The sequence below is a fragment of the Megascapheus bottae genome, chromosome 7, assembly GCF_031878675.1.
Source record: "Megascapheus bottae isolate mThoBot1 chromosome 7, mThoBot2.hap1, whole genome shotgun sequence".
NCBI lineage: Eukaryota > Metazoa > Chordata > Mammalia > Rodentia > Geomyidae > Megascapheus > Megascapheus bottae.
In genome coordinates, this window is record NC_143515.1 from 27,002,238 (window position 1) to 27,023,723 (window position 21,486).

Consider the following 21,486-nt stretch of genomic DNA (forward strand, 5'->3'; position numbering starts at 1 on the left):
CATTTCAAAAGGCAGCTAGCATTAAAAGACCCCTAAAGTTGTTGATTTCTAATTAAAACTAAGCATTGATAAAAGTGAATATATTCTTAGTGCGATTATACATATATTCACATTCAACTTCATGAAAAACTGTTTTCCCCATTCTCTAGCCATTTACAGATTCAATAAACATAGAGGTGTTTTGCTTTTATTTCCAAATAAAAATGCTTTCTGTTTCTCTATTTTGGAAGCACGCTTTGAGATAATTGAGATGACAAAAATAAATAGGAAAGAATCTTAGGATATCATCAGAGTTCAGAATTTCATATCAATATTTCACAGGCTATGTTTCAACTGTACAAAAAATCAAAACAGATGCTTTACTGGAAAATATAATAATTGTAATCACTGTTCTGCCCTGCAGAACATAAAGTAAGCAACCCACAGTGTAAAGCCATGAAGAAAATGTCCTTTATAACTTTATAACAGGCAAGTATAAAGACAAGGAATCCTTCTAAATAAACAATTCACTGAAAATTTCATAATCTAGTTCATTTCTTTTCTATTTTTATAGGTATAGACCAAAATAATTAAAACCAAACAACACAAAAATCTCTCTTGTGTACTTCAAACTGTAACTAGATATGCTTACTTCAGCAACACATATACTAAAACCATCCCTAAATACACATGGGTACATTCTCTACAGAACATACATATGGCATTAATTTTATCTGAAATTTATTTATCTCTCCTTAACAGACAATTGTCTTCAAACAATTGTCAGATATATTAAACTTCAGTCAAACATCCTATACAAAGGTCTTAGAAAAAGGCTATCTCATGTAGCTACACTCAGCTTTTATTAAATTGTGCACGATATCAGCCCAGTCCATGTGAAACTAACGGATGATTAATTTGAAACATTTAAAATCATACACATTTTAGCCACCTTTTTCCAGTCTCCAAACTTATACCTTAACTATAAAAGATATATCCTCTAAAGATTTGTAAGTGGAAATAGCTTAAAAACAAAGGGCTTAACATTTTACAACCTTAAAAGATTGGCCTACAAGTAGTTGCAAGTAAACAAAGATATATGGAAATGAATAATGTATTAGTTGATTTTTTTGTCAGTCCTGGGGCTTGAACTCAGGGCCTAAGTATTGTCTTTGGGCTTTCTCAAGATTAGCACTCTTCCACTTGAGCCACAGCCCCAATTCCAGCTTTTTCTATGTATGTGGTAGCCGGGAATCGAACCTGGGTCTTTGTGTATGCTAGGTAAACACTCTATCACTAGACCAAACTCCTGGCCCATTTGTTGATCTTTCAGACAATTTTCAGAAAGTTTTATACCTTCGTGGCCCAGGCTTTTCCTGTTCAAGTATGTCACAAGTTTAGCACCTAGAGCCTACATCTTTCTTTTTTGAATTTTTCATAACAAATGAAATACCTGCCTTCAAAACACAAGGTTCTCTTGTAGATGATCGGACTATGATATTCAAGACTTTTGAGATTCACAGATTTCTCATGTCCCTCCATTTACTCGTATAATCCAAACTTATTTTTACATTTTTAAGAGCTTTGAGTTTGATTTAATGTGTACCTATGACAGGAGAGTGTAGTATTATAAAAAGGAAAAATAATCAAAACCTTTTGAATGCAAAAGATAATTACTGAATGACCTCCAGGATCTCACTAATCAAGACAAACAATACCTAAATGTAGTAATCTAACAAATCAAATCTAATGCCAAAAGAATCCACATTGCACAAGACAGGAAAATTTTAAATAAAAACATGATCTGAAATGGAAGGAATTAGGGTAGGACCAGTGAAGAGAGCATGAAAATTTGGCATCAGATGCTATATTTTTATTTTAAACATTTAAAAATTATAGGCTATATTCACACCGTAAAAAAAATCATCTGCGTTAGAATCCTATATATGTATGCTAAATGTGGCACCCCTATTACAGAAGTAGATGCTATAGAATATGACTGGGACTGTTAGAGATGTGTGGAACTCGTGGCACCTCCTTATTCTATGAGCAAAATGATTCTATCGCCTGTGAGGCATCCGTTACCTGCAATCACCAAACACCCATCCTTTGTATATTATGCAGGATCACCATAGGAGACACACAAAATGTCAGCACCATGCTTCCCAGGTTAAGGAACTCCTAATACAAATGCTTACACAAGAAGATGAGACTGGCTTTGCAGTCACTATATAGAGTAGTAGCAGTATAAAGGGATAAGCTCCCCAGAATAGGCAGAAGACCTTGATTGTATTGGCATGTCCAACATTCTTAGAAAAAAATACTTTATTTATCTAGATCTTAAGCCTTGGGTTAAATTAGCATAGGAAAGAGATTGGACATATTGAAGAGGAAAAAAAAGGCTCACAATAAGAAATAACAAGATGTGTTCTGGGAGGAGGAGAATTTTCTAAATGCTAAGAATCTTTTGACTAGCTGTAGAGATTGCATTATGAGTTGTTTTTTTTTTTCACATTGTGAATCCTAGTGACTATATTTTGATCCCCAAGTCCAGAGAATGTTTACTGACCTCAATACCCCATGCCACAATTATGAGGATTTTGTAGGTGTAATGTTTACAAAGCTAGGCTTCTCCAGCTTCCAAGTTCTTGGCTGAAAGCAATTCAGAAATGTGGTTGACTTGGGTACCAAATTTCTTGTCACTATTTAGGGAAGCTGGGGATTTTTTAAAGGACTAGAGTTTAGGAGATTTGGACAGCTGACCAAAATGATCAATTCACTGGCCCTTTGGTAGCTACAATTTCTTTAAATAAAGCATGTTTGTAGGAATATCAGTAGTATGCCCACAAATGTTCAGATTTGCATAGCCAATGGGGACTTGCAAGTCATTATGCCAAGCAGTTCTCTGTTGTTTGATCTGCACATGGAAGTGATCTTAAATTTTTGTCTTAAATTGGTCTGGTAGCCTATCACTCAGAGAGACAGACAGGCAAGCAGGCAGGCAGGCAGGCAGGCAGCAGACAGACAGATAGACAGAGACCAGACAGACACAGACACAGACACAGAGACAGACAGACAGACACATATGCTTCCTAATGTCAGCTCTCTATTATTAGTCACTGTAATCTTGGGCTTGGGTTTTTTATACCTGATTTTCTCTTAAGTTCAATAGATGGGGTAATGTACATTCTGTCATCTTCTCAAGGTTAGCAAGATGAACAATCATGATGTCAATGAGCTGGAATCAAAGGCATTAATAGTATTAAGGATGATTAAGAAATTATTTTTGCTGTAAAAAATAAAAGGCCTGATTTAGAAACTATATAGAAACTATTTCTGTATCACCTCTGCTTCTCACTTTTTGCAGTCAGGAAATAATGTAGGAAAATCTCACTGAACAGTAGGATCCCAGAAAGGCAGTTGTTTCTCTTAAGTAATGAATATTTGGAGTAGTTCATCTTAAATAGACAACTAGTCTGGGATATTTTGAAGGAATTAAGGGAAGAAACATTGTCACTTACATACTTGTTTCTTGGGTATGGTTGCTAAATAAGAGGATTTGACCATTACAAAAAAAGAAAAAAAAAAGACCACAATTTCCCAGTGGGTCAACTAGAATCAGTATATTAAGTTAAAACAACTTAATAAACTGAAGTTTTAAACCAATTTTTCATTTTGAAATGACTACCTATTTAAAGCTAAAATATGTGTGGTATTGAAGCAGTCTACACTTACTCCTTTCCTTTGCTGACCAAGAAGAAAAGAAAAGAAAAAAAAAAAACTCCATTTGCTACCACTCTTGCCAGTACCTATCAAAATGACACGACAACTTCCCTAGCTTTAGACTATGCACTTGTAGGATCAAGAGGGTCAGAAATGACTTTAGACCATGGAATCTGGGAAATCAAGAAACATGTAATATTAATTCCCTGTTGCAGGCTGGCAGTGTTGGCTCTACAGAAAAGGCTGCAATTTGACAGTGACTTATACTTTTCTCATGTGTAAATCATGAATATGCTTACTTTGGAAGTTTCTGGTGAATGGTGAGGAGATGGGATCAGTAACAAAGTCAGCACAGTACTTGAGTGGTAATTAACTCAATCACAGTTGACTATGTCTCCATCCCTTCTACCTCATTCATGAAAGACGAGGACTAGAAAGCTCAGAGATGAAGTGACTGCCTCTGACCAGTTACTCACGGGCCCTTTTCTATTCCATACCTAAACCACTCTTAAATTATTTGGATTCTGCAATTACATAGTCCTGTGTGTTCCCATTTATAAGTATCAACACAATACATCCTCTGTCACTTTTTGTCCACAGAACATGTGTGAATTTTTGGACCTGCCCCCCACTTGTCTTCTTTACCTTTCCCTCCACAGAATGAATCTGCAATAGAATTAGCCATTTAATAAACACTGTTATTTAAAAAAAAGAAGACAGACAGAGTACTCTCTCACACGGCTGTGGGCGCCTTTCCTAGTTACCATCTGTTGTGCTAGGGCAATGTATGCTAAGTAAACATTATTTGTTTTAGTTTTCTCTTGCTATTTTACAAAACACATTCAGTGTAGACCATGGGTTGAACGGATGATAGGAAAGTGAATACATTTCTTAATTTCAATTTTGAGAAATAGTTTGTTCTCTCATACTCTGGCTCTAAACCCAAATATAAGTTTGACAAAGTATCAAATGTTATTGAGAAGATCTCAGTATTTCCAGTTGAGTGCTAAACAAAAGGATTGGGCAAAGAACTGGGATTTTGGTTTTTCCTATTAGTCTTCAGGAAAGCACAACATCTTATTTCAAAAATAGTTTGCCTTTGTAGAACAGTCTTCACTATTTTGAATAAAAATCTTCCTTCTCTTTATATCAATATCCATTATACTCTATGTATATGCAATATATTTATGTTACCATATTGGGAAATGCACAGCTGATGCTAACAGCCCCTGATAAAGCAAATAGTAAGCAACATTAGTTTTTAAGTGTCTAAACATGAATATTTGTTTATAAGCCACTGTGACACCAACCTATACTTGCACCCTATATTTGGTCAATTTTGGAGTTCTTGGAATACAATGCCACTGTCCAGTGCTTCGATTATATCGATAGATAAACACGAGCTATGTTTCACAGCACAGTATTCACTTGCCATGCAAGGTTTAAAAATGTAAATGTCTGTCCATTTCTCTTCATAACATACCTACAAACTTGACTGAGCATATAAGGATTCTTCAGAATACCATGCAGCTGTGACTCTAATATAATGGATTTGTGAGTAACTAATCAAATGTCCAGTCTTCAAATTGTTGCCATTTGAAATAAGTGGAAGTCAGAATTATAAGAATGTCTGAAAGCAAAAATGTGCTATTTATTCTATCTCCAACATATTTTACTGTCATTTAAACCTGTGATTTAGACAACAAGGGGGAGGAGAAAAAAATACCTATTGATCCAATAGTTATCCTATCACGTTTGGAAGATGACTTGCCTGCCCTCAAATTTTACATATAAAAACCATGTGCTTATTACAAATAGCCCCATTATTTATAGAACCTTGAACATTTCACAGTCTGGGTAGATAACAATCTGGGTATTTGGGCCATTCTAAGTATTGCATTTTCACTATCTAAGAATATTTTTTCCTGAAAAAGAAAATATTTTTCCTTAGAATAGATGAAAGTAGATCAGTGACCTCAAAGCAAATCTGTTATCTAGTTGACCACCTCAAAATCTAGCTTTCCTGCAAGTTTGGATGATGGAGGAGAGAGATTTTAAAAAGTAGAAAGAGAAGAGATGATATATCTCCAACCATCTCTGCCAGGCCTTGTCAAAACTCTAGCAAAGAATAATCACATACATGAACAACCAAACCTGGAGAATTAGCCACAGGTTTGAAGGTCATAGGTGGAACGGATAGGAAGGATTCACCTTTTTTCTTCCTAAAAATTATAAACCGACTATAGAGAATCTAGAACTACGTAGGAAATTTCTTGAAATAGAACCCCCTCACACATACACAAAAGTAAATCATAGCTGGAAAAATGAAAAAAGAAAAAGAGAGAGCATAGAGGTAAAGTAAGAACACCACAGAGAAAGCCAGAACTAAAAGGATAGATCATGAAAGAAATCAGGTCATAGAAGGAATAAGGAGTGCGGGAAAGGGAAAAGAGAAGAAAAGTACAAGGGAAGAGGAGGAGCAGGAGGAAGAGGAGGAGGAAAGAGTGAAGGAAAAGGAGTCATCTTTGGAGTCAAGACAGATTAGTGCATATTTTCTATTTCACTGGCTGTAACAAAACTGGCTATAACCACAAAGAAGATGTCTTTTCACAACAAAAGTTTATAGCTTGAATAATGGAAGCTGAAAAGTCCTACACTGAATCAACAGCAGATTCAGTGTCTAGTGAGGGCCTTTGTCCTGATTAACAGAGAACATCTCCTGGCTACCTGCTCACAAGAGCAAGAGACACAAGGAACTCCCCTTATAAACTGGGGATAGTATTTTAATTGTTCAATTAGAAGAGAATATAATCATTCAGTCTATGGTATGTACCGCTTACAAAAAGAATTACTTTGCTTATTATTATTTGTTTAAAATATAAACTTGAACCTGAATTCTGCTGTCTCTAAATGCCTACGTATACTATAGTGGATTACCTAGTGCTCAAGTTAATAAATCTTCCCATGTTGGTAAATGTTCAGTTTTTCGTCACTAACATCCAAGAGGGCCTGAGTAAATAGGAGAAGTTAAAATACTAGGCTAGTGTGATTTGGAAACTGGGTAGTGGTAGAAGAAGATCTCAGGAAATGGACACAGCACAGAATACTACCTGAAGTGTGTGGGCTTTGGTAAGACCTTGAATTCACTCACAGAGCTTTTAATAATACTGCTCACTGACTGACTGAGATTTATCATGTTACTATATGCCATTTTTTTTCAATCCGGTTACTAACTGTGAAGATATACCCATCCATAAATCTGTAGGATTCACAGTGTTCTCAAGTTTCTGTGTCTATAATCAGTGCAAATCTCTGAAATCTCAACATCCTTTGCTGAGTTCCTCACTCACCAGCCTCACTCTGTCCTGTTAAGATCAAGATTTCACTTCCCTAGCTCAATAGTCCTCAATTCTTACCTAGCTTCTTTTTTTTTTTCTTTCCTGGAATTCTATTTTCTGTTGCTCTTTGGGCCTGTATCCCTCTATCTGTAAAGTACTATCTTTCCAATCTTAGCTCACAAAGTTTCTGCCTCTATGTTAGGACCATTGATATTTGGCTAGAAAGGGCCATGCCCTATTAACCAGTCATTTATCTAGTAAGCCTCTACCCATTCTTCAAGGAACAGTTTAAAGTCTATCTGTTCCAGGAAATCTTTTTTTTTTTTTTGCCAGTCATGGGGCTTGAACTCAGGGCCTGGGCCCTGTCCTTGGACTTTTCTCAAGGCTAGAGCTCTACCACTTGAGCCACAGCACAACTTCTGGCTTTTTTCTATGTATGTAGTACCAAAAAATCGATCCCGGGTCCTCGTGCATGCTAGGCAAGCACTCTACCACTAGGCTAAACTCCCAGCTAATCATTTTTTTTTAAATTTTTGTCTATCATGGGGTTTGAACTCAAGGACTATGAAATTTCGCTGAGCTTTTGTGCTCAAGATTACTGCTCTACACATTTGAATTACAGGGCCATGACCATTTTTGCTGGTGGTTACTTTGAGAAAGGTGTCTCATGCACTTTCCTTTCTGGGCTTACTTTGAACAGAAATCTTCAGATCCCAACTGCCTAAATAGCCAAGAAGACAGGCATGAGCCACCTGCACCTGTTTCTCTAGGAAGTCTTACAAAACATGCTAGTATATAAAGGTCTCTTTTGAATGTACTGTAGACTTCCAATAGGAACTGCACCAAATAATTCAGATGCTAATAACATATCATCCTATATCATTTAAGAAGCGTTCATATTATTTCAGAATAGAAACCAAGCTTTCTTTTTATTCAGGTCAAGAATGACAAAGAATCCAGCACAAAATCCCTGAGAAGTGCTTAGGATGTATTCATTTATAGATAGAAAGAAGATGTTCCAAGTAGACATCTGAGGGTAGATATAAAAGCAATAGATTATTTGGAAATATGGGGTCCTAAAAATAAATTTCAACTATTTTTCAATTTACCGTTCAAAGCCATAGGAAATGTTTGGATAGAACCCATGCATTTCCGTCAGTTACTCATTCTCAGGCGACAAGCCATAGAAGATTTTTTTCACAGTGTTAAAAGCTGGGGTTAATCAACCACATATACCTTCCAAGCCTGAAAGATACTATGTACTAAGAAAATTGTTGAAAATGTATTGCATTCTCACAAGTGGCATGGAAGCAGTCAAAATGCATTACAAATTCCCTTTTATTTAATACACACACAAACACACAAACAATCATGCATATATATACAAACACATACACAGACATCCATGCACACAAATGCACACAAATATACATAAACATACATATACACATATGCATATGCACACATACAAAGACATGTACTTGCTGAATAAATATTTAGGGATTCAGTAAAATACATTTTCCCCTAGAGTGTTCAGATCCAGTTAAAGCTACCAACTACTGAAGGATCCATAGAGTCTGACATTTTCCACCATCTCAATTAAGGGCAATAACTAGAGTCCACAGTGCTGAGAGCTCACAAAAATTAAAAATATAGTCAAGAAAAGTGTCATCTTAATTTATGGAAAGTATGTTTATTAAGGGATTTCAAGTCTTGTCCTCCTTATGTGTCATTTACACATATATCAAGAACTAGATCATGCTATAATTCCTCCATCATCTACCCCTGTCATCTCAGTTCATACACAAATATATTCCTTGGAGCATCTGGAGCTAATGCTGCTACCTGCTATAAACAAGTACCTAATGAACAGCAATATATACGCGTGTATACATATGTGTGTTTACATATAAGATCCACCAATATTTATTGAGTTTGGGATGTCTTGTTATATGCCAATTCATATAATGTATTATATATCATCCTTTGTAGCTCAGAAACTTGTCATGTGTATATATGTATATTTGTACATACACATATATACACATTGGCATGTATATACATGTGTATGTATAGATATGCATATATGTTTTCATGCATTTTAAATGACTACAGAGGTATTACAGTTATATAAGGCAGATAAAAAGAACATTTTTTGAGCAATATCACCCTTCCTCCCTATTTTCCAGCTTTTTTCCTCCCAGTATAATTTATTTTAAATATAGTGGCTAGTGAGTACCACTGCTGCATTTATACATATATATATATATATATATAATATATGTATGCATACACACAAACACATACACCCACATATATTTCTTTTTTTCCTAATTATAGGCATAAAAGTTCAATGATAGGAAAGTGTCTAACTCATTCCTTCAAAACTATGATGTTTCCATCACAGTGCTTTATACATACTAGCTACTAAGAAAATTAGACATACATATTGATAAGTATGCATAAATATACTAAACATAAGTGAAATAATTAGTATTCTGTATTTTTGGTGTGATTCATGATGCAAATGTGTGGGCTCAAGGTTAATTTTGTGCAGACATGGCATCGAAGGCTACCTTTGGCTTCTCCAATGACAAAGCAATACTGTTTCCTGTCCACACTTATTTCCTTCCTTCCCTACTCTCCCTCTCTCTTTCCTTGCTCAAAATCTCTCCTATACAGGAAGAAAATGGAAATTTCTAAAAGACAAGATTTGGTTTCATGGAGTGGATTAACATGTTTCTATGTTTGGATAAATAAACACAAAGAATAAATGACTAGTCTCAAAACAATGACAGGTGGAAGGTAGATAAGCTTAAGCACATTAGGTACCAAATGGAAATAGACTTGGTACAAATGTGCTTCTTAGAGATGAGAAAAACCTTCATGATATAAGGAGGCAGAATATATTGCAAAACCAACAGGTTAAAAGAAAAAAAACTACGGAAGGGTATGGATGACAGAAGATACTGTGGAAATGTAAGTTTGAGGAGTGCTATGCACTTCTGCATGCCCAGGGAGCCCCAAAGTTATCTCCATTAATGTGTCAGAACCAGGACAATTTTGTCTATCCAAAGCAACTCAGGCCTGTCTTTGTCTTTGCCAAAAATCTCTAAGGCCCATCTCTTTCTGCTCTCTCTGGCCCCAAACCATCTGTATTTGGGAACATCCTCTTTGCTGGCCTGCCTCCCTCCAAAGGGCAGCAGTATCTGAAAACTGACTGCACAGGTCGTGATCATCAGCCACAGAACACGACCAGTATGAGAAAATTAGCACAGTAATAGATTCTTTTTTACATAAATGGGCAGTTAGAACAACTAAAACATATTTTAATGCTTTACATGCCACAAACCCTCAGTCCGGAGCTCCTAATCTCCTTGCTGGGCTTGTGCACTCTGTCTGATGTTCAGAGGCTTGGGATCTTCTTCAGTCTGTCCCTCCATCAGAGGTAAACCCACGGTGCTCCCCAAATCTACTACCAGCTCCCTCCTGGGAGGAAGTTACTTCCTGATCAGGATCAAGACCAGGTCTTCTTCTATCTTTGGTAAGTCTAGTTCCCACTGTGAATGTTCAGAGTTAAAATCATATTTCATCCAACACTCAGGGCATTTCCTCACACTGAACTAATGAAAACTTTATGAGGCAAATAGCATTTTTTCCCTTCAGCATGACAGTTAAAAACTAAACTAAGTATAAAGCAGGCCAAAACCCTGGAACACATGTCTCACATCATCCCAAATATTCCTCACTATGTGGCTCACATAAACACCATCTGCTGTGTTAATTTGTAAAGAATTACAAGGTTCTTAAAATTACACTTTGCTCTCTGTAGCGTACACTGTGTCTATTAAGGGGGAGACTTGAGAATGCATATCACATCCAGTCGGACACTTTTTCCTTTCTATGCTAAGATCTTGGTGAAAGATTGCATGGAATTTTAAGAAGTGTATAGTATTCTATCCAGTCCAGCTGGGGGTGGGGTGAGGGGCAGACAACCAACAACCAAGCAAAAGTACACAGCATCAACGTGTGCCTACATGATAATTGGAACTGGGTCCAGATCCCCACAACACTAGATTACTGTAACAATATTAAGTCATTGCTCATAAACCAGAGTTTGAATCACTAGAATTGGTTGAACTCCTTGGAAGAACTTCCTTTCTCCATTGCCAACTCCTGACCTCCTGAGCCTCCTCAGAGCCCTCCAAGCGGAGATGTTGAGTGTTCTTCCCTGGGACATCTCATTCCCAATCAGATATCTCAGACAACTCAGAGCTAGTAACAGGCTGCTAATGCAAACTTTCTGCCTAGCTATGTTGTGTTTGATTAAACTATAGAAAATGGTGGCTAAAATTCAAAGAACATATAGAAGAGTCTTAGGATCAATATTTATTAGAAGAGAAAAATGAGCGAATTGCTACAAATACATAATTTTTGTTCATCTTCTAGTAGATTATGTTATAGTAGATTCAGAAGCAGAATCTGTATTTTTTCAATTCTCCTTCCTTCCTTCTTTCCTTCCTGATCCCTTCCTCTCTTACTATCTCCCTTTTTCCCTCTCTCCCTGCCTCCCCTTTTCCCTGCCTCCCTCCCTCTTTCCTTCCTCCTTCCCTCTCTCACTGACTCTTGTCACTTTGTCACTGTGTCTTTTCAATGCTGGTTCTCAAACCCAGGACCTTAAACATGGTACAAAAATGCCCTACTGCTGATCTAAATTCCCAGGCATTTTTTTTCTTTTTAATAATCACTTTAAAAATTACAGACAAGTTCTAGAAACACTAGGATACTTCTATTGATTTCAACCCAAGCAATTATATGAGTAATCAAAATCACTCCTATTATAGCCCAGGAATCTACATTTAAAGATTTCCATGAAATTCTGTTGATCAACCTAATTATGAGTTATGCAGTCATTTACTGTTAGTAAGCCTGAAATAGGATTAAGGATCTACAATTAAGGCAATTCGCCTTAATTCCTGATGAATTAGTTGTTCTAGCTCAAAAACATGAACGTCTAAACCAAACCACTTAATTAAAAAAGAAAAGCTGTGCTGCCTGAGAAATTAAACAATGCAGAGTAAATATACTCTGCTATGCTATTTGGAAGGAAGCAAAAAAAAAAAAAGAAAGCACTGCCCAACAAATTAAGTTTTTCCCAATTGCGTGCCTCCATTTTCATGGCTATGTGTGTAGATATCAAGCAAGGATAGATGAGAAGTCAATACAAAGCCACAGAAGAGTCTTAAATAAGGCATGGAGAGCTTAGCAGAAATTTTCCATAGCAAAAAGAAAATGAAACAACCACAAAAACCAGGCTCCTGCGTCAGGTAGCATTTCAGAGCTTCTTTTGGCAAAATGAAGTCCATATTCAGCATTTTCTGAAATGTTCCTCCTGATTTCTTCTTCCCAGGGTTCTGGCCTTTTTGCTCACAGGCCCTCAGTCCTCTAAAAGAATAATTCTGGTGAGCACTCTATACTAATATCCTACATGTCCAGTTCTTCTCTTACTCCTCCTGAATCACCCTCCACAAATCAAACTCTGCCTCTCTGGGACCCTATAAGATTCATAGAATTCTCCCTCCTTTCTCCTTCACAGTAGAGCAGCCCTTGACTCATGTCAAATGATAGGTTTTTCCTTCTGGTAAATCCTTAGAAAGTCTTCTTGGTTGCAGCTGGCAAGGTAGTTACTTCACCTCCCTCAGATATCTACCTGTAGCTGATTCTGGTTTCTTAAACCCTAATAAAAGAAAACCGGAGCAGGGCTAAAGGTTGCTGCTTCAAGTTACTTCACTGAGAATAACAGAGCTGAATAAACTACTGGAGAAAATTGAATTGTGAACACTGTGCGTAAGGAAAAAAACAACTGTCTAGGCATGATGGTATACTCCTGAAATTCTACCACTCAAGAGACTGAGGCAGAAGAATGCAGGGTTCAAAGCTCACGTGGGCAATAAAGACCAGTCTCAACGTGTGTGTGTGTGTGTGTGTGTGTGTGTGTGTGTGTGTGTGTGTGTGTGTGTCTGTCTGTCTGTCTGTCTGTCTGTCTGTCTATCTATGTCTATGTGTGTAGATAAGCAGAAATAACTGATTGAGATATAGACATCTGCCTATATCTATATCTAGCAGAGGTCAGCTCTTATAGAAAGGAAAGATCTTGCAGAAAGCAGAAATAAATAAACAAAAACTAGTAGAGCTTGTCAAGTCAGCGATAGGGGAGTGAAACAATCAGAAAATAACATAAATCAACAAGAAGTTACTTCTGGCTACCATTTTTTGTGAGACAATACAAATGAACTTTATTTTCATGCTAATAAATCTGGCTTGATTAAGAAAGCTGTTATTTCTCTAATACTGATTCATCAAACTGGCAAACTCATAAGGACATCACCAGCCCTTTCAAAGAAAGGTGTGAATGTGTGTTGGGGGGGTGGGGAGCGGTTCTGGGGCTTGAATTCTGGGCCCAGGCACTCTCTCTGAGCTTTTTGTATACAAAACCAGTACCCTCATACTTGAGCCTTGGCTCCACTTGCAGCTCTTTGTTAGTTCATTAGATTCTCATGGAATTCCCTTCCTATGTTAGCTTTGAGCCGTGATCTTTAAATCTCATCTTCCTGAATAACTATGATTATAGTCATGAGCTACTGGTACCCAAGGCAGGGTTGGTTTTTTCTTTTCCTACCTCCTTTCCTTTATCTCTTCCTCTTTCTCCTCTCCTCTCCAATCCTCTCTCTCTCTCTCTCTCTCTCTCTCTCTCTCTCTCTCTCTCTCTCTCTCTCTCTCTCTCTCTCTCTCTCTCTCTCTCTCTCTCTCTCTCTCTCTCTCTCTCTCTCTTTTTCTCTCTCTCAGACCAGAACTTGAACTCCTGATCAGATGCTTTTACTCTTTGGCTGAGGCTTTACCACCTGAGTCAAGCCTCTATCCCAACCCTTCAGAGAATTTTTACCCAATACTGGGGCTTGAACTCAGAGCCTGGGCACTATCCATGGACACTTCTTTTTGCTCAAGGCTAGCACTCTGCCATTTGAGCCACAGTGCCACTTCCAGCTTTTTCTGTGTATGTGGTTCTGGGGAATCAAACCCAGGGCTTCATGAATGCTAGGCAAACACATAACCACTAGGTCATCCTCTCTACCTGCTTCAGAGAATATTGAAGCAGCTTCAGACTGAAGTTGCGGTGCATCTCTTCTTTCTGATTAACATATCTCTATTAAATAGCAGATTCATCTACAGAAGTCTAAAAAATAGTGGCAAAAATTAAATAAGTTAGTGCATACTGTCCATTTCTAAGTCTAGCATGAAGATCACATCCAATCAACAATAATTCCTTTTTTTGCCAGTCCAGGGGCTTGAACTCAGCTCAAGGCACTGTCCTTAGATGCATTTTGTTCAACGGTAGTATTCTGCCACTTGAGCCACAGCATCACTTCTGGCTTTTTCTGTGTATGTGGTACCAAGGAATCAAACCCAGGACTTCATGCATGTTAGGTGAGCACTCTATCACTAGGCTACGTGCTCCTGGCCCTCCACAATAATTCTTACTTTGATCTTTTCCATACCTTGGCCCCACATCTGAACCATGGATACATGGAAGAAGACTACATTAAATGCTAAGGATATCTTGTTGTATAAATTGGATCTGAGCTAGCTTTGACTTGCCCTTTAGAAATCTTTGCATACCCAAGTGCTATTTAACACTCAGAATTTTATTTTACAAAATCAAAATCCATTGTAACACAATCCAAACATGAGACAAGAAAGAAGGATGAGCCAAGGAACCAGATATTCAACTGATGAAACAATGAGAAATTCAATTGCTGACCACCAGGGTTTTTTTTATATTAAGTAAGAATGGGAAAAGAAAACAAAAAGCTGGAGACCAGTTCCTTCTTTTTAGTCCTATGCATGGGTAATGAAATCAGTAGCAAACATACCTCACTGATGATTTTTTAATCAAACTGAGCACCTGTGACTGCCAGGAAGATGATCCCACAAGCAACTAGACCATTCTATTTCAGTCATCCTTTCTTGGCATGTCCAGAATGGATGGCTTTGCTGAAAAGCAGAAGCCAGATGAAGCAGCCCTGTTTCACATTGACAGGGGCCTTAAAAATGGGGGCTGCCATACACCTCTGTAAGAACTAGCCTCTAAAGTGAGTTTGGTCTTCAATTTGAAATCTCTTCCACTAGTATGCAAAGTTCAAAGATCTATCATCAGAGAATCTTTGCATCTTGCTTGCAATTAGTCTTAGAAGTTCCCTTCAAAAACACTAATAAGATGAAGAGTGACTATAAACTGATAATTTGCCTATATTCTTTTTATCTGTTTCTACCATTAAACTGGAAACTTGATAAAATGTTATCACTTTGCTGTGTGTGTGTGTGTGTGTGTGTGTGTGTGTGTGTGTGTGTTTCACAGTATCCAGTAATTTGAACTGAAGGAGTGGCATAAAATTTTCATTTTGAGAAATGGAAAGCTATTCCTAAAATAGATGAGATATGGAGTGCTGGCTGCTCACTCCTCTAATCAGTAGGCTGAATACTAACAGGTTTGGTTTGAAGACAGGAAAGTCCATAGACTCTTTTTTTTTCTTTTTTCATAGACTCTTATCTCTAGTTTATCAGTAGACAACAAAACAAAACAAAGGGTGGATGAAAGCTCACCTTGGCACTTGTGGACTCAAAGTCCACCCAAAGAAGGAGAGACTGCCAGGAGATAGAACAACAGGCTTAAGATTCCACTACTACTGAAGTAGAAGACATGAGTGAAGACTCAAGACAGATGTCAGAAACTTGGGACCAGAAGAGAGGTCAAATACTTCATAAAACCTGTCCTGAGGTAAACTTGGAAGTGGAGCATCATGCTGTGGGTTGGAATGCCTTCATTCCCTGGATGGATGAGAGTGAGCTGCAATTTACCTGTCCATCTACCCATTCTTCTCCATCTACATGTCAGTAAGCACAAGGCCATGTTTAAGACCTCTCAGTTATGAACTTCTCTTTCCTTTCTTCTGCTCCATCCAGAGGATGGGGAAGGGTCATCTGAGAGGGCCAATTTTTTTTCTAAGAATGCCCTCTCACGTGAACATGTACTCCAAAAATATCTGTATTTCTTCAGTCTGCTTTCAGTACGATTAATAAGACATGCACCACAGAAAACAAGGATGTTCCAATTGAAACTAATGAACATTAAAATAGACACTGACTATGGGGTCTTCGTGATCTGAACTGTGATCCCTGGGGCAAGACGATTTTAGCTCTGGAGAGACTCCTTCTATGGTGGAACCATGTGAGACACATCACACTAGCCAGGCTGTTCTTTATCTCTACACGCTCTGGGGTCTGCCACCATATTCTATTTTAAGCAACACAACTCAGGAAAGTAACATTTTACTGAGCAACAACATGAAGTTGACCATAAAGGTGCTGGATTGTGTCTCGTTTCCCTGTCTTCATATACTGAAGTCCAAACAGCAATAGCCTCAAGAACAGCCTCAGATAATAATACCAACTCTGCAGACAACTTAATCTCAGATGTACAAGTGGTACTTTGATAGGATAGCTTCTGCTAACAAGGGATAACAGGATGCCAGAATAAGGCTTTGGTATCCTTTGGATGCCTAGTCAAATACATTACTGATTCACGCTAACAAGGAGTCCACACAAGCTGTGGTGAAGGTAGGTAGAGAGCAGTGACTGCCTGCAGAAATTCTAATGGATTTCTTCTGTATTTTGCAACACAAATCCTACATCAGTTTGTCTTAATAAAGGAGGGTCTTCTCCAACAATTAGAGGAGATTTAGAGTTGCCAAATCTCCAAATAGCTTTCAAGCTCTGAATGTTACTCTGGCCTCTTTTTGTTTGTTTGTTTGTTTGTTTTTGTTGTTGTTGTTTGTTTGATTTTGTTTTTTCTTTTTTTTTTTTCTTTTTTTTTTGCCAGTCCTGGGCTTCAGCTCAGGGCCTGAGCACTGTCCTTGGACTTTCTCAAGGCTAGAGCTCTACCACTTGAGCCTCAGCACCACTTTCGGCTTTTTTTTTTCTATGTATGTGGTACCAAGGAATCGAACCCGCGTCTTCATGCATGCTAGGCAAGCACTTTAACCACTAGGCCAAACTCCCGGCCCCTTGTTTTTTATTTTCATTCACATCAAAGACTCTCATATCTCGAGGCCAGGAGTTTGGTGTAGTGGTAGAGTGCTTGCCTACCATGCACAAAGACCCTGGTCCGATTCCTCGGTACCACATACATTCAAAAAGTTGGAAGTGGTGAAGCAGCACAAGTGGCAGAGTGCTAGCCTTGAGAAAAACCAAGGACAGTGCTCAGGTCCTGAGTTCAAGTTCCACAACTAGTAAAAACAAGCAAAGACTCTCATATCTCTTATTAAAAACTAGTAGTGTAGCTCATGCTTTTAATACCAGTCCTTGGGAGGCTGAGACAGAAAGGTCCTAAGTTTGAGACCAGATAGAACTAGACATGGAAACCATGTCTTTAAAAATTGAAAAATGAGGGCCAGGAGTTTGGCCTAGTGGTTAAAATGCTTGCCTAGCATGCACGAAGACCTGGGTTCAATTCCCTGGTACCACATACATAGAAAAAAGCCAGAAGTGGTGCTGAGGCTCAAGAGCTACAGCTCTAGCCTTGAGAAAGTCCAAGGACAGTGCTCAGGCCCTGAGCTCAAGCCCAAGACTGGCAAAAAAAAAATTAAAAAATGACAAGTGCCAGGCATTGTGGCTCATGCCTGTGAATCCTAGCTACTCAGGAGGCTGAGATCTGAGAATCAAGGTTCAAAGCCAGCCCAGGCACAAAAGGACCTGAAACTCTTATTTCCAAATAATCTCTAGAAAACGGGCAGTGAGGCTTGGCTCAAGGGTACAGGGGTAGTCTTGAGCTGAAGAGCTCAGGGATAGCACCCAGGCTGAGTTCAAGCCCCAGGACCCAAGGGGGGAAAAATAAAAAAGAAAAGAAAAAAGAAGAGGATAAATGAATTAATTAAGCAAAAAAAAATTAAACTACCTTCCTAATTGGCCTTCACACATCTCTCATTTTGCAAAACACTCAAAGACAAATTTAACCTCATATTCTCTCACAATTTAATTCAGGTAAAAAAAAAATGTGACTCCTATACACCACGTGAAAGCTTGCAGGTGTTTTTGATTAAGAAAGCTAAGTGTGGTATTTTAGGTAGTTATATGACACCAATTCTATTATCAGTAACTTTTGAAAAAATGGTGTCTCTCTCAGGGTTCTGATATAACCCATTTGGTACTTCCACTGAGGGCTATGTGTTTGAGACACAGAAGCCCACATGACTAAATCTGTGCAAAACTAGATCCTGATTAAACTGGTCCAGGACTTTTCAGTAGAATAGTTAACCCTGAGGTTTACATAATGATCAGAGTGCTGGTCATGTTTATAGCCTAAAATACAGTTTTAAAACTTCAACACCACTGACATTCAGAGCCAAAGACATCTCTGCTCTTGGTGATTAGTTTTCGTTGTAGAATATGCAATGCATTGGTGAATTCTGTCAATTCCATGGAAGCACCAGCCTCTTCTGGTTTGAAAAGAGCATATCCTCCGAAAGGGTCATACACTGCAGACTCGGCCGCCAGTTAATAACACTATACAGAGGTCATTGAATCTCCAGGGCTGTAACCTAGTCAGTGTAGTAATCCACTGATGAATTCACTACTTGACAATATTATCAGGAGGTGGAAACTAAGAGGTACTGCCCAGTTGGAGGAAATAGGTTACTTGGATTTACTTAAAAAGTATTCTTTGTTCCTATTATCTCTCTATGTCTCTTTCTCTGTCTCTGTCTCTCTTCTCTCCCCTCCCTGTGTCTCTGTATCTCTCTCTATCTTTCTCTCCTACTTACCATTAAGTAAGCAGTTTTCTTAATTCACCTTTTTACCGTGGTATTAATGCTTTGTCATAGGCATAAAAGCAGTGGCACTAGGTTCCATTTCAATCCAGAGATTTTGCTTGGATAGTTCACATTGAAACAAGAGCAAGATAAAAGGTAGCATATATGTTCTTTAGTTATGACAATCAAAAGGATGGTGTAATGTCCTAGGACAACAAAATTATCTCTACATGAGAAATATGGGCCAGATAAGTGAAAAAAAATTTTTTAACATAGAGCTTGAATTCAGTCTAAGCACTGTCCCTGAGCTCTTCAGCTCAAGGCCACAACCCTACCCTTAAGCCAAACCCCACTTCCCGTTTTCTAACGGTTAATTGGAAATAAGAGTCTCAGGTCCTTTTGTTCCCATGCTAGTTATGAATCAGATCTCAGCCTCCTGAGTAGCTAGGATTACAGGCATGAGTCACCTTGGCTGGCAAGTGAGAATCATTTTTTTTAAATAATTTGTAATGTAGTAAAGTAAGTGTTATTCTGTAGATATAATTAATATGAGTGAAGGAGAAGGAGAAAGAAAGGAAGAGGAAGAGGAGGAGGAGGAAGAGGAGGAGGAAGAGAAGGAGGAAGAGGAAGACTGTTTTCTCTGTGAGGATATAACGTAAAGACAAATAACTGTTGGATAGCTACAGGGTTTCAAACACATGACTGCTTATTTAATTCTTGCAAAAATATTTATCTATTAATTTTTTTTCAGATGCACTCAAAGATACAAACAAATTTCACCAAGGGCCAATAGGTAATGGATTAAGGAAATCAGGATAATTCCTGTGTTCTAAATGCAGGTCCATCTGATTCTTTAGAAATAATGGGGAAAAAACAAACAAACACATGAGTGAACTTAAGCACCTTTTAGCTTTTTAAAAACACTTCTATAAATGTGGATCTTTTACAGGGATTTTAACTAAAATGTATTATTAAATGAATTTAAATTGGAAACTGACTTGAGGCAATAATTAGAAGTTCTACCAGAGATGCTACTTTGTTCTGTTACATCCAACCTATGTTCATGAGAAAGCACATGTTATGATTAATTTGAGGTATTGACTTGGGTAAGGAAATACATGGAGAATTGGCAAGTCATTGCATCTGTGTATTCTGCAATATTATTTCCAGAAGACATTGGAGTGTAGATCAGTGGGTTATGTGAGAAAGATGACATATAAGTAGTCACCATTCTATTGATGAGGTTCCCTAATAGAACAAAATAACACTTTTCACTCTTTTCTGGCATGGGATACATACCTGTTCTAACTGCTACTGGACCTCAGAATGCCAGGATCTCAAATTGTTAGATCCCAAGACTCAAATAAACATTTCCTTGGCTTCTTGAGCTCTTACAATGAGAGTTGCACCATTAGCTTTCCTGGATCTGAGGGTTTTACAAATGAATTGTTTTACTAGGATCTCTAGCTTAGATATGGTCTCGTAGGAGACTTCTCAGATTTCATAAAGATGATTCAACTCCTTTAATAAATGAATCATCTCACATATCCTCTCTTTTCTCCCCTCTTTCCTTCCCTCTTTCATCCCCTCTCTTTCCCTCCTGTCTCTCCTTCCCTCTTTTCTCATCCCTTTCCTTCTTCCTATTTGTATATGCATGGTACATCCCAAAAGGAGAAAAAAAAGAATACATATGTGTATATCCTATTAGTTTGATTCTGTCTCTCTGGAGAACCCTAATATACCATTGATTAGTCTAATGTTCAAGAGATCTTAAATACTCATTTGCCAGTTAATTGCCATCCATACAACCAATCATCTCACATTTGCAGGGTTTTGTTTCATAGTCAGGCTGAGGATATTTTCCAATCTGGTCCTATTGTCTCATTTCATTAATAATGATCCTTCTTTTCACACTGGAAAGTATCCCTATTTGGATGACTTTTATGATTACCATATTACTAGTTAATTAAGTCTTGAGTTGCAAAATTATCAAGCCTGCTGTTTTATGTCATCAGATTCACCATGTGAAAATCTAATCTGTTATTTAATCATCATCTCACAAAGGTTACTTCATTTGCTGCCTTAAAACCTCTAATACCAGCCTACAGCTTATCATCTACAAGGTTTTTATGATCTGAATGTAAGATAGTGAGATGCTCCCAATGGTTCTCGTGTTGCCAGCTGGTGAAATTTTTGCAAATGGTTGGACCTTGAGGATTCCATTTTCAGCTACATGAACTCATCATATTGGCATTATTGGTAGGTGGGGCTCTGTTGGGAAAAGTAGTTTACTACTGAAATGCTACAGATGGATATGCCTGGAGGCCTATCTTTGAGAATAACTCTACTTCTTCATTCTGGTTTCATAGAGTAAGTAGCTATGTTCTCATAACATACTTTGTCTAAGCCGACCAACCATGTATACTGAATTGCTTCTCTCAGGTGTAAGGTATTTGTCACACAATATTATTGGAAGATGTGGCCTAGTTGTAGGAAGGGGATCACTGCAGACCTCTCTGTTTCTCTCTCTGTCTCTGTCTCTGTCTCTCTCTCTCTGTCTCTCTCTCTGTCTCTCTCTCTGT

At 37.9% G+C, this 21,486-nt stretch overlaps 1 protein-coding gene across 5 annotated transcripts in view; it reads right to left on the minus strand.

Annotated features, from left to right (window-relative positions):
- Ctnna2 (catenin alpha 2) overlaps window positions 1-21,486 on the minus strand; it is a 1,042,262-nt gene that overhangs the window by 255,559 nt on the left and 765,217 nt on the right. The gene's annotated exons all lie outside the window — the stretch shown is intronic.